The 15,160-nt window shown below is 39.1% G+C and overlaps 1 protein-coding gene across 1 annotated transcript in view; it reads right to left on the reverse strand.

The window, feature by feature from the left end:
- LOC134528415 (uncharacterized) overlaps window positions 1-12,680 on the reverse strand; it is a 217,300-nt gene extending 204,620 nt beyond the window's left edge. Inside the window, exon 1 of the mRNA XM_063362015.1 lies at window positions 10,923-12,680. The gene's annotated coding sequence lies outside the window, so the exon portion shown is untranslated. The remainder of the gene's footprint in view (window positions 1-10,922) is intronic.
- Between the last annotated feature and the right edge of the window lie 2,480 nt (window positions 12,681-15,160).

Raw genomic sequence — 15,160 nt, forward strand, 5'->3', positions numbered from 1 at the left:
CTGGGTTTAAAGTTCAAATAGTTATACTTTTTGTGCTGCCTCTGCTTTTGGCTAACAATTTACCCGGAGGACTTTTGGCCAATGTTAAGAAACCAATAAAAGAAGCGATATAGAATCACAGCCTACTACGTTACATGTTCGTACAAGTCAGTAGTCAATCAGTTGGGGGGAAATTTTTTTCAGATTGCACAGAGAACCGCGGAGTTTAACTTAGGAGGTAATTGAACCCACGTCTTTGAAAACAAGAGTAAATTGAAAATGTTAGTACACTTGAATGGCCATTGTCTTTATATCATTGGTGGTTAAACACGCCGTGAAGGACTACAAACCAACGTAAAACATCAAGAAACAATCTGAACTAATCATGTCTGGGGACTGGAAAAATTCGAGTGTTAATTACCGTTCAGACTAGTCAGTTCATTGGCTGCTTAATCGTTAGTCGTCTCAACTGGTTTGCCTGTGATTCGATACTTCTCTGGTTGAGGGTTTCCTCGTAAGCCCAGAGTCAGCCAGACGACCCTTGAGCCAATAGCAAAAGCAGCATAAAGGTATATATGTGTTTGAATTTCAGATCATCGAGAAATTAATCCACGATTTTTTTTTTCGGTTTCTAACCACGTGTGGCCCACTGAGAAGGTGGAATGTGGCAGCAACCATTGAACTTACGACATCTGCATGTGTGCATGATTAGGTATCTCTAGGGGCATGCATTTTTCGCGAAATAATCTGCTCGCTCGTTAGACTGCAACAAGGTATTCCCTCTCTAGCGATTGCTCCCTTGTGATTGGCTGCAGTCTTCGAGAGAAGACAACGCCCTGTCAACCGGGCCATTCAGGACGTGTTTCTTCCACACTGGATGGCTGTGATTGGTGCACCGACATTAGACATGCATCTGGAATAAACCCAGCCAACCACGAGACACAGACAATGCTACAGAGTTTTAACACACAGCTGGTCGGAAAATCTTTTCGCGAAAGAAAATTTCATGAACCTGGGTATCTCCATTCACTGATTTCCCCCCACTCCCCCCTGAAGTCCACAGATCGGGATGTCTCACTGGATAACTGCCCCCCCCCCCCCTCATCCCCGAATGGTGATGGGCGGTCGTGAGGACTGAGGCAAGGGAAGACCATCAGGCCATGACGACTCTCAACACGACCAGCCTACGAGGTGTGATCCAAAATACGGCGAATAACTTTATTACGAACAGTGTAATAAGCTTACATAAAATTTGAACTGATCTCCTTCAAAATAATCTCCTTGACTAGCGATGCGCACCTATCCCAAAGTTGATTCCATGGTTGGAAGCATTTCTGGACGAGGACAGACAGGAACCTTTTGTTCGGCCAACAACTCGCGGACCAGAACCGAGGCGTGGCACGGCGCCTTTTTCGTGATGGAGGAAGCCATTGACCCATTTTTTTCTGGCCTCCGTTTCGCCAACAAAGCTTAATGTTAAAGCGTGTTTCGAAATTCATGATTAGAGATACGGGAAATCTCGCGCATTCATTTAGTTTCTTGTTGGAATGCAAACCTTCACACTCTCGCACTGTGTTCATGATTGGTCCGCAGCTATTTGGACACGCCCCTCCACGACCGTGAGCCAACTATGCCCAGCTAGGAGAGAAGTAAGCGAATCAGGTAGTGCCAATCGACAAAGATAAAAATGTTCTCGCTAAGAAATCAACCAATGGGTAAGCGAACATGGGTTGAGCACACCTATGACTTTGAATTCTACCCTGTTTCCAGACGTATCCGCGAGATTTTCGGGTCCCTACCATGATTCGCGACAGACACGGTGAACAATCTTCCGGCTCTGGAAGCCGACTGACAGGTCACAGCTTGTCCAGACTTGACACCGGCTGTCTCAACAAACCGGGCATCGGGTTGATTGCTTAAAATTTACGTAACGATAGCAGATGCTGCTATGAAAATTCGTTCACCGTATTGTTGTGATCACAACTCGTCTGCAGTCGCGTTGCGGATCAGTGCATCTGTCGGAACGGCAGAATTCTAGCCTATCGCGAAATGAGCCCGCGAACTGTTCCCTTCTCTAAGATTAATTATACAGAACATTTGGTAAAAAGAAAGTTTTTTTCGTCATCACAATACATCTAATACAGTAGAATTTAGCAAGCTATTTGGTCCCAGATTCGCCTTTAGTTTTCATTTTTTTCCAGTGATCTTTGTGAAGAGAAACACTTGTGATTTATATAAGCCGAATGCTATGCTCATTCAGTTAAAGGGCTATGCATGATGCAGTGGTAAGCAATTTCTTGGTGTCACTGTTGAGACCGTTGAAGCGTCACCAAAAAAGTTTTATAAGAATATCAGAAATTCCAGTGTATAAATGTATTGAGTATTGTTAATATACAGCAATACACGTTTTATTTAAATTTATTTCGAATACATAACGAGTTTAATTCCTGTGAAAAGAAAAATTTAATAATAATTTCACTTTGATTAAAGACTCCTGGTCTTCGTCAGACCCTATTTTCCTCCTCGAATTGTGCCACTAATTGGTTCACAACAGAACCTAGCCGGAGCGATTTTGCACGCCCATCAATGAGTCGCGGAAACGAAAGAGCAATGAATTGTTTTAGAGCAAAACTGCAAGCCGCTAAATATTTTCACAAAAAAATAATCGGGATCTGGTGTGCTGTTGTGGGAAATGTGAGACCATGTTTCCACTTCGCTTTGAAACAAATCCGCCGCGAAGCCTACTGCGCATATCCCGATTTTAAACTTTTGAAAAAAAAAAAATACATATATAAAAGCTAAAGCGTGCACTATCTGTGTCGCGTGTGTTTTAATATTCCCTGGCTTGGGACACGTCCCAGCTGGGATGTTTTATCGCCGCCTCTCGCAACACGCCGGTTGCTACGCGACACAAACATGGCACCAGCTGCTGTGTTCTAACGACCAGTGACGCCCGTCGCTGGAGTTTTAAAAAAATTCCGTTTTCGCGGGAAAGCTAATCTCCGTGGACGTTTATTGCCGTCTTGAGTCCATAGCACTTACTCTATAACGCATCTCGTCCTGAGATTAAAGTGTGCAATCGCGTGGGCTGTTACTCTCTCTTTCCAAGCCACGATCCATGCCATTTCACATTTGGACATGGTCTTGTTTCGGTGTGCTCTGTTGCCAGATACTCACACATTTTTTTTTTTTTTTTTACAATTTAAAACTTACCTTTTACACACAGCTTTATAATTCCATAAAAAATGGTCATATCTACTTAAAAAACCAATTTGAAAGGAAAATTTGTAATGAGAATTTTGGAAATATACTTTCTTGCTATATTTCATCAAGCATATCATCTGATAATATTCAATTATATATTTTAAGGGAATGCTACTGAAACACGCCATCTTGGTTTCAACCGTTCAATTGTTTTTATATAGATATATATTTTTTTAATATTAAAACTTTTGGCTCTATGACATATGACACAATAAGTGGAATGCCATTTTATTAATTGTGACCGAATGACCGAATGGTATACACAGTTTCTCCAGTGAAGTAATAATAATTGGGGTTTAAATTTGATAATTTTTTTTCCAGGGTGTATACAACTGTAATAATATTATAAAATTAAACTATTTCATGGTATTAGAAATAGCAACAAATAGTAAAATTAAAAATTATTGTAATTACTAATAGTATAGAAAATGTTAATTTTGATGTTTGCCAGCCAGGTAGTTTCGAACTGGCAACAGTTGCGCCATTTGCTCCGTACTGCAATCTAAGCGTGATGCAGACTATAGACTTTAACTTCAAGACTTCATCGGACGGTTGGATATGATTTTGGCAGATACAACTAACGTGCACATGCTGCAGAAGCGAGTAAACAAAACACTGAATAGAGACAGGTGTTCCTAAAAAAAGAGAATCCAAAATGGCGCTAAATGCGTTTCTGCATTTTTGAAATCCAGTCCAGGTACATAAAATATTTAAGATACAAAAAAAATATTTTAATGCTAAAAGAAAAATAATGAAGTCATATACTTATGTACAAAACACTGATACAGGCAAGGGCGTACTAGGGAGAAAGGGGAGATGGGAGATACATATCCCTTTCCCCTAAATCCAAAAAATCTATCATTCCCACAAACAAAAGAAATAATTTTAAAGTAAATAGCGGACAAAGAGGTTCCACCCCCCATCCACGCCTATTTTCCAAAAGTAATTCTGCGCAAGGGCGTCGCCAAAGGGGGGGGGGAAGGTTGGGGGGGGGGAGTTGCCCCCCCCCCCCCTTTTGAGCCCTAGAGATTCAAAAAAATGTAGCCAAATGCAAAAAAATACATACTTTTCCCACAATTTCCCCCCCCCCCCCCTAGGCCATCGGCTGGCGACGCCCTTGATTCTGCGTACTCTTCTTGTTAGGGACATGAACAAAGTGTATTGGTAAAAATTTGCCACGATAAATCATTGCCTCCAAATCTAGTTATTTCATTGGCTACTGCCTCAACGGTCGCTCACACAACTTATCCTTGTTCATTACCGGCTCAGGGTCACCCAGTGTGCCTTAAAAAACAAACTCGAATCATTAAAGAAACGCGAGTAAAAAAAAAAAAAGTATGTAAGTATGCATGCATGCATGCATGTACGTACACCCGACAAGCTAATGGATCCGAGGAAATGTTGTCTTTACATTTATCGCCGCCGCAATCTACCATCTAACTTTCGTTGCCGTTCACATCCTGCCGAGCCGACACAATGCCGTGTGAATCCGCTCCTGTGGACCACGCAATCAGACATTGTTCCGCGTCGGATGCTGGAGACCGCGATGGAACACAAATGCGGCTCGAAAACGGAACAGCTGTCAGCTGCAACGTTGCTTCGTGAGACAAGTCCTTCAATACCGGGCGGGAATTCCGTTTTCACTGTCTTTAAAAGGTGAAATTCCTCTTTTTATTATTAATGATCTAATTATTATTATATTAGATATCTCTTTTATAACAAGATTCAGATAATTTTTATTAATTATTATTGTAATAATTTATATTATTATGATTATTGATGCAATAGTTTGGATTATAAAATATTTTAATGCTTATTCTTTTGAAGTTAAGTTATTTTGTTCAATAATTAACAGTATAAATGATATTATATTAATTTATATTCCTATTCAAATTATAAATCATGAATTTGATGAATAAACAACGAATTAAAAATATTATTAACTAATAAAAATAAAGGAACAACGCTTATTTTCATTTCACTATTTATAATAATTATAATTAATAATATTATAGGACTATTCCCATATATTTTCACAAGAACAAGACACTTATTAATAACACTATCATTAGCCCTACCTATGTGATTAACAAAAATACATAACTACCCAGTAAATATTTCATTAATCATAATAGCATCATATCTATTCTTTACAAGGACAAGATCTAGTACAATGATAAATGTTAAAAAATATATTAAATCAGCACCTGTTTCATAAAATGAATTAAAACGTAATATGCGCAAAAATTAAATACTTCAATATTGTGAAAGATTTTATTTTCTAGATACAGTTTGAAAAATGTCAAACGTCATTTAGTGTTCGATGACCAAACAACTTCAATATAAAAATAGTAAATTTGTATCACTTCTTATGATTACAAAAGACCGGGTAATTATGCAGAGTAATTGCGCGCCAAGCTGAAATTTATAACAAATCACAGCTCTTCAGTGGAGAAACAAAATCCGTTCTTAAAGGCCCGGCCGAATAAAACAACGGCTTCTCTTGCAGACGGCCGCCAATCACAGGGAAGAAATAGCTGGCGCGGACATGAGCATGTTGCAGTCCAACGAGCGGTCGGATTGTCCCGTGGAAAAAAAAAACCGCCCATAGCTGCAACAGCTTCTGGCCGAATCCCTGGTGACTTTCAACTGGGCTGTTCAATGCTCTCTCCATCGCTGCCTTTCAGGGGGCGAAGGTGCGGAGGGTGTTCAAGTAACTAGGACTTGGTCATCGAAACAAATAAGACTTGGTCATCAAAACAACTAGGATTTGGTCATCAAAACAACTAGACTTTGGTCATCAAACAGCTAGGACTTGGTCATCAAACAACTAGGACTTGGTCATCAAAACAACTAGACTTTGGTCATCAAACAGCTAGGACTTGGTCATCAAACAACTAGGACTTGGTCATCAAACAACTAGACTTTGGTTATCAAACAGCTAGGACTTGGTTATCAAAACAACTGGGACTTTATCATCAAACAACTAGGACTTGATCATCAAAAAAACTACTAGGACTTGATTATCAAAACAACTAAGACTTGTTCATAAAACAACTAGGACTTGATCATTAAAACAACTAGACTTTGGTCATCAAAACAACTGGAAGAGCCAAAGTATACTTGATTCAATCCTAAGACATATTTAATACGCGAATTTTCCGGGGTGTCTACATAATACATCAGCCAAAGAAAAAAAAATCAGCACTAATGTTTATATGCATACAGAGAGAGTCTGAATTCGACCGAAACAACTTCAGTTGCAAGTTCTTCAAGACAAAAATGAGTTGATAGCATACACGTCTTATGGGCAGAAGTGCTCCCCAAAGTCTGGTATGCATCTTTGAAGTTAAAGCTGAACAAAAATTTTTATTTTAAATAATAGAGAAAGTATTAAATATGGAACACGTCTGGATTATGTAATGAATGAAGTTCTAGAACCACCGCGAAATTTGTCGTCGTCACAAAATGAATTCATTAAAATAATGTAAATACAGGTGTTACCCCTAACTATTTCAATTAAATAATTTCTGTGGCTGTAGAACATTTTACAATTAGACATTTATTCTGATGCTTAGTGTTCTATCTTAAATACAGCGGATTCTAGCCCGGTGCCAAAAGAACATGCGTGACGTACAGGATCTCTAATACCGTTCGAGGCGTTTCTCTTCGCTTACTGAAAGAGAACCGTTGTCACACACTCCCATAGTTGCGCAATCTACCCGCCGTGCTGGCAGGGATAACAACAGATGAAGCGTGACGTAACGAGAACCAGTTGTGGCGGCAAATTGCGTCCACCGCGACACGTACAGGGCATTTGCGCTGACCTCGGCGCTTCGGGAGCGAACCTTTCGAACCGAACACATCCATCCCTGCTCTGCGGCGACCCGTGAAGGCCCGGGCGCAGCCGCCAGCCAACATGCCAACAACTCTAACTATGCCTGCGCGATAGTATACCACGTGTTAAAAATACAACGCAAATTGTGCAATAGAGATGCAAAAAAAAGCACAATTTTATTTATATTCTTTCAAACAAATTAAAGATCTTATTAAATTAAAACTTATAATAAACATATTGTAGGATGAGTTGAACCAAAATGTAAATTTTTGCTGTATTATTGAGGTTGAATTCATTTTGACGTGACAACGTCTAATAAATCGATGAACACCGGCTGCACGCACAAAAAAGTGTCCCGTTACGCACATTGTCCCGTTACGCTGTGTCCCGTTACGCTCATTGTACGCTTGCGCCACATCTATCTCTCTTCCACTCGATTTGAACCACCATCGATTTTACTTTTTCGAGGCACATTAAACTTAAAACACTCCCATTCGTTTCCTACTTTTCCTATCATCGTCCTATCCTTAACAGAATAACACAGATTGGAAGAAGTTAAATAGCAAACATGTATAAAAGTTATAGTTAAAATAATCTCTTCGTTAGAGTAATAAACATATTTGAATTAATGAGTGCAAATAAAAGTAAATTTATCAATTAAATTGCAGATTTCATTTCACTCATTCTTTGTATCCATACAAAATAGTGATAATTCAATAAAAATGATTCAATTTTATTCATAAAAGTATGCAATCATTTCAAGAATGTTTTGTTATGACGTCACGTTTAACTATCGTCCGTAAACCAACTTTACAGACAGCCAATTTTTTTAATATTTTTTTTTTTTACTAAATCTTATACAATAAATGCTATAGTACTTCAGAGACGTTTGTTAACTTGAAAACCAGATCTGGACAGCTGAAATATCTTGTTGAATAGTTTCACAAACATATTTATTTTATTTTATTATAGTTTATTATCGTTTCGTAATTAATGTTATAATTTCATTGTAAGTATTAAGTAATTTTATATTTTGTGTCCCTTATTTATTTTATTTATATTACGTGTATACTTGACCCTTTTAATACCCCATAAAATTGGGGTCGAACTGTATGTAAAATAAATAAACATAGCATTAACACAGTGATAGTCATAGCGACAAGCACATACACAACAACGGCCTGGTTACAAAGGAAATAAACTTAACCCCATTCATTTGTTTATTTTCGTTGTTTCAGTCTTCAAAAAATCAATACTTCGGTAGTTGGTTGTGTGTAATTTTAAGGAAAAAATTACTGCTAACAGAATAAAATCTATAATAGCACAGGAATTTAAAAATGTTATGAAAAAAAAAATTTTTCCTCCGGAAATTGGACCGTGATATTTGTAGCTTAACTCCGTTATGTGAATATAATAAACAAAATAAAATAATATTCTGCACAATGTAGTCAACTACACACGCATTATCTTATTTATCAAGTAAAGTTCTCAAATGACGACGTAGTAGGACGTTCTGAGCTTCTGATGGGCCGTAAACATATTGCGGTTTTACCAATAGACTGTATGAGTAAAACCGAGAGCGAACTCTACTCAATTCTAACACCGGGCATGTGTCAATACGCAATATGTACAATGCACGATGGCAGCTAGTCAGATTGAATTAGGTACATGACGTTCTACTGTTACGTATACCTAAAATTGTTTTGAGTTAGCGAAATGCTTGTGTCCGGGTCTTAAGTCAGTTACGAGAGAACCTTAAACTAAAAATAGAACTACATATTTCCACCTCTTTACGTTTTACTGAATGTGTAATACATTTTAAGTTCAAATATCACATTATTATTTTTTTTATTTCGTGTACCGAATTAAGGTGTGCATGTAAAACAGCGGCGTATTTTGGCTCCGCAGTAATTGAAAAGCTTTAACTGTCGACAAATTTCCAATGGCCAAGCGCGTACTCAGAACTGTAATTCATAGTTAAGGGAGAGGGGGTGATCGAAACACCTTTCTTGTTGTTTGCCTTAAAATTCTTTTTTTTTTTTTGTTTTTGACTGGTGGTAATAATATATTTTTTGTAGGATTTCGGGGGAATAAAACCTCTCTTCCACCCAGCCCCCTCATTTCTTGCCAATGGCAATGTTATTATTTACACTAGTAGCTTAGCTTATGTAGTTGTCGTTGATTGGTTGTTTTTGTTTTCGTGTGAAAAAAGGTTCTATCGTAACTGAGACGTGTAAATTACTAACTTGAGTTTTTTTATAGCTTTAACACAGATTAAAAAGCCGTGAATTGTGATTTTAAAAACATCCCGGAAAAAAAGTTCAAGGGAAATAAAATAAGTACTACACACAAAAATCCAGTTACAAATATAGCGTGTGAATGCATTGGAAACTTAAGGAACAATATATACAAGTTTATTTTGGGAAGAACCTCAGAATGTTTTCAATCAAACAAGAATTAATTATAGACATAAAATTTGCATTTCGAGAAAAATTAGTTGAAGTCTGACAAATAAAGAAACTTTGTCCGCGAGCTAGATACATCTATTTTGAAAATTTATACATTAATTTTTAAATTAACTTACAAGGCCCTGAAAAATGGTACAAACATGTTCGCATTACGTTTAAATTTACATGTTTTTTTTTTAATTTAACATAACTTACGTGTGGCTATTTGTGTTTACCTTTGTGAACAATGTTGCTGTCATAATAGCAGGAATTCGCGGGAAAGGAAACAATCACGAAAAAAAAAATAGCCAGTCATGGGGACTGTCAACAAAAGTGAAAACTTAAAACTTTGTTTTTAAATGTGTAATATGACATCATTTCTACGTCAAATGTACGTAAGAAAATGATTTTGGTATTATATCAGTACGATGTCAGCATGATATCACTTATCCTTACATCATTTTTTAGTCACAACAGATGCCAGTGGTATGTAAAAATTACAAAAAATGCATTACCTAGCTATGAATTACCAGTGATGTCAGACCTAGTTCATGTATTCACGTGGTCAAATTAATTTCACTTACTGCTACTGCAGCATGTCGGTGATGCGAACTCACAAGATTTTACCCATTCAAAAAAAGAGTCCAACACGCACATGATACAGACGAGTAGGTATATACAATGAATTAGATTCTAAGATTCGCCAGTGTGGCGCAACACGTCACTAGCATGTCGGTGACGCGAACCCATAAGTTTTGCCCCTACCAAAAATCGCTCAACGCGGCTAAAGAAGTTTTCACTTCAAAAAACAGCGGTCGTCAAAAAATGAACTGGAGAAGGGGACAGTTCAAGTCCACTACGAGAACTCGAAAAGCGGGGTGCTGACGTCATTAGCCAGGTGCGCTGGTCGTCGCTGGCCCCGGGAATAGTTGCACGTCACGTCTCGCTTGCTCGCGGCTGTAAACTCTCGGTCACTCAAAGAGCAGTTACCAACGACCAATAACGAGCAACGGGCGATGCGCCGATTAAACACACGTGACGTTCTGTCAGGTACACAACTTACATTCCAGTGACTGTCCCGCAAAAACGGTACACAGCGGAGGCGAAAACCCATCACGTTTTGAAACAACCTCACCAGTCACCGCCGATAAAGAGTTTTGGGGAGGAAACATACCGTTCGACATTACAGATTACAGTTGTATCTGAACAAGGTAGTGCTTTGCTTATTCGCTACCTTACCCGAACATCTTAGGACAAGTAAAAATGATTCGTACTATTTTGAATATACGTTATATCTGCAGATTTTTTTACCTCTGCCGTATTTTGTGATGGGAACGTCAGTGGTGAACACCGCTGCTGTAAAAGGGCGCTTGTCAGGTGAGAACAGGACTTACCTCGGGCCGGGTTCAGCGGTGCGCAAGCAGGCGAGTCCGTCGCTTCTCGCCGACGCCTGGCGACGGGAGTCGGAACTGCAAACGTCGCGTCGTCCCGCCAACAACAATCCAACCCCGAGACAGCCGACACTTCCCACCCGCGGCGTGGCTAGCTCCTGCTGCGCGCGCCGCCTGCTTCACACTCGAGCGGGCAGGGGACCCGCGCGCTGCTGTTCCAGCTCATCGCCGCCCACGGACACGCCCGAGCGACCGCGGACACACCCGAGCGGGCGCGGAGTCGCCCGAGCCCGCCTCGTTACGTAACCCGGGTTTCCCCCTCCACCCTCCTTCACCAAAGCGGGGTAATTGGCGTCCTAGGCAAGGATGTTCGCACGCAGCATGGCTTCGCTCCTCCGTGGAAGTGTAGAGGTTAGGTTTTCATGTCGCGCTTTTTGGAAGCTCTCTTCTGGCTCTGTCCCTTCTGGAGCGAGACCCGATGTGATTAATTGACGTAATTTAACTTACAATGATTATTGTTAATATGCGCTCAATGCCGTCTTATTTTCCTGTAGTTTTGACGCACACGTGCTGACTGGCAGCCTGAAGGACGACTAATGAATAGAGACCGGTAAAATTCGCGAATTCATTTCGCGATAGGTTAAAATTCAAATGATAGTTCTGCTACTGGCTCACGGTTTATCTGGAGGACTCTGGGCTAATGAGAGACGCTGAGACAAAGAAGTATCGAATCACGAGGAACCCAGTTGAGATGTCTCACAAGTCAGCAGCCAATGAACAAGTGACATTTGGTCGAGTATGCATAGGACAATTGAGTTTATCCTAGAGGTCATTGAAAACACGAATTTTTCCGGATCTCACAAATAAAGTCTCTCACCGCCAGGGGCGCATGCGCCACTGGTACCAAACCTGACGCGCCCTAGCACCAGTGCGGATCGCAAGGTCCAAGCCCCCGACCCCAGCATTGTTGGAACTTTCTGACTCTAACTCTTCTTCCTGGACCATCCTTCTCGTCCTGTGCTGAACCTGCCTGCTTAGTGCTTGCTCTGTTTAACCCTGCATGAGTGAGTACAGGGTTTTCCCTTTGTTATAATCTAGCTCTAAGTTATAGGAGTTAGTCATGGCAACAATCGCTGCCATGGCTGGCGAATCCCCGAACACAGCACACGATGCATGCTACCTTTCGTGCATGGCTTAAACTCAGCATGACTAGGCGTATAGGCTTCGGCCTGGGACGCACCTAGAGTCTTCCCTGACCCAGAACCCTCCCACAAAAATACACTTAGTTTAAGTTAGGTTAGGAAACAAAAACACTTGAAGTCAAGTCGTTCCGAGTATCGAACATGTGACCCTCGCTACATGAATGTGGCACGTTAAGGGAGATAAGGCTTTACCATCTTGAAATTTCAAATATTTCGCTACTGCTTGCAAAATAGCTTCCGTGATAATTTCTAATTTTGGTATGACATGGCATAGGACATAGCATTGGCACTTGTTGAAGTGGTGTGATCATAGGCGTTGTTACCCGGGGGGGGGGGGGGGTCAGTGGAGTCCGGGCTCCTTTGGAATTAAGAAGCCCTCGCGGGGGGGGGGGGGGCGGTGGGCATTCCGTGCACTTCCAAAGGAGTGACTGAAACAGGGTTGTTAAATTTCAAGACTATGTTTTATAAAAAAAAATTGGTTGTCTTGAAAGTCGGTTTACGGACGATAGTTTAACGTGACGTCATAACAAAACATTGATGATATGATTGCATTCTTTTATGAATAAAATTGAATCATTTTTATTGAATTATCACTATTTTGTATGGATACATTGAAGGAGTGAAATGAAATGTACAATTTAATTGATAAATTTACTTTTATTTGCACTCATTAATTTAAATATGTTTATTACTTTAACGAAGAGATTATTTTAACTATAACTTTTATACATGTTTTCTATTTAACTTCTTCCAATCTGTGTTATTCTGTTAAGGATAGGACGATGATAGGAAAAGTAGGAAACGAATGGGAGTGTTTCAAGTTTAATGTGCCTCGAAAAAGTCAAATCGATGGTTGTTCCAATCGAGTGGAAGAGAGATAGATGCGGCGCAAGCGTACAATGAGCGTAACGGGACACAGCGTAACGGGACACTTTTTCGTACGTGCAGCCGGCGTTCATCGATTTATTAGACATTGTCACGTCCAAAACTTTCTGTACATTTTAAAGTTATCTGTTTATTGCATACATATAGGCCATCATATGGGCAGTATACAAAATAAAAGCAACATATCCAGAGATGACTCGTGTCGCTTGAAACCCACGCGCTAAACTCTTGCTTCCCCCCTCCCTTTTTTTTTTAAACGTGGGCCAAACCCTTTGTGAATCCTACAGATTTGCGCCCTTAGATAGTACTCCGAGTGAAATGATAATGTAGGCTATTTCCTCGTGCCGCTTACAGTTAGTAAATAAGTAGTAGCAACGAGGTAGAGAAGGTCGGGACATGCCAATACGATTTATACCGTGCATGCCAAAAATTTGGATAAATAGTGAAAAATTATAATTATAGCAATAAGATGGAAACATTCAGAACAAAGGGTCTAATCCCCCTTAATACTGCAAAGAAAAAAATTACAGTGTTTTTTCTAGTCATCGTCAAGCGAAATGTTGAGCTGTCAGAGCCAAAATAAAAACCAACTGGTATGGAGTGAATCAAAAAATGACATGTTTTAATTTTTTTTTATGTGTAAACATCTTAGCTCTCGGTATACGGCATTTGGTAGGAGTATTTTTTTGTGAAAATGAAACGGAAATGCGGGACAACGGTGCGTCTGCGCAGAAGTCTAATAAACCTCGGAAAGATGGCGGACGCACGTGTAGCAACATAAACCCGTTTATTGTCACATACCTACCAAACGTATTGGCGTGCCACATGAAAATTTATGTTAGTAAAACTACCCTGGAATATATTTGGAAACTAATGTAGTCATAATAAAAAGTAATCCCAAGTTTTAAATTACCTAAAAAAATTGTTTTCAAATTTAATAATACTGTACATATTCTCCTATCTATTTCTCAACGGTCTTGGTGGCATGGTGGTAAGGTATGAGCTTCGTAAGTACGAGGTACGCGATTCAAATCATGTCATATGAAAAAAAAAAAATTACTTTTTAATAAAATTATAATATATTAATATTATATAATAATATTGGATCAGCTCAATGAGGTTAAGGTTAGTTTTTAGGAAGTATTTACAGACTTATTTCAGTCGTTTAAGCAAAAACAAATGCATAAACATATACTTAGTGTTATGTGTTTTAAAATGTGTCAGGTTAATATTTTAGTGTATAAAATTTATAGTTTTAACTGTTTAATGAACTTTAACAAGATGAGCAGTATTTTAGTAAAATTCCTAGTCGAAAATCAAGTCCAAATACGGGATTATTAGACTGCTACTTTTAGTTTGAAAAATACATACTTCAAATATAGCGCCACGATCATAATGCTTTAGAGAAGCAACAAACCGTTAAATACCTTTGATGCCATGATCGTCCCAACACAATTTTCCTGACTAATAATTTATAGGTATTTTTTAAGTTGCTTTTATACTTTGTTATAACTATTCAAGTTTACAAAATGTATTCCAGGATAGTTTCGCTACCATAAAGTTTAGTTTGGCGCACCAATACGCTTAGTACCTACATCCCCCTGTGGGTCCACCATTTTGTCGACTTCGGCTCGTGGCTATAGCAGCTACTGCGTGCATGACTTTCAACCTGTCAGTTTTCCGTGTGTAATGCGCGCTTATTTCATTGCATTTTTGGTGCATACTAAAATTTCACCTTCAACTCCCCTAAAGAAGTATAACCCCCAAAAACGATAGTACAATATTGTTAAACAGAATTAAAGCTAGGTTTTAAAAAGGGGAACATTTTTGCCGTTTTCCCCTTAAATGAATAATTTTCATATATTTATCACACTCGGCATTGTTTTAAAGAATTATATTAAGTTAAATTTGGTGTCCGACATTTGCAACATGAGAACACATAAATTTGCTCGTTACCGATGTTAGATGTTGACACATCACTGGCGAGTAATGAAAGGCTCGCTCACAATTTTTATATAATATTGCCACAGATCTCGTTGAACTACAGCCAACATGAGATAGATGAGGTTTGGACTATCGTTCACAATTTCTCTCACGGTGTGACATTTGCAAAACAAACTTTCCATTCGCTCAAATTAACTTTAAAATAAGGCT

This window comes from Bacillus rossius, chromosome 1, assembly GCF_032445375.1.
Source record: "Bacillus rossius redtenbacheri isolate Brsri chromosome 1, Brsri_v3, whole genome shotgun sequence".
Classification (NCBI taxonomy): Eukaryota; Metazoa; Arthropoda; class Insecta; order Phasmatodea; family Bacillidae; genus Bacillus; species Bacillus rossius.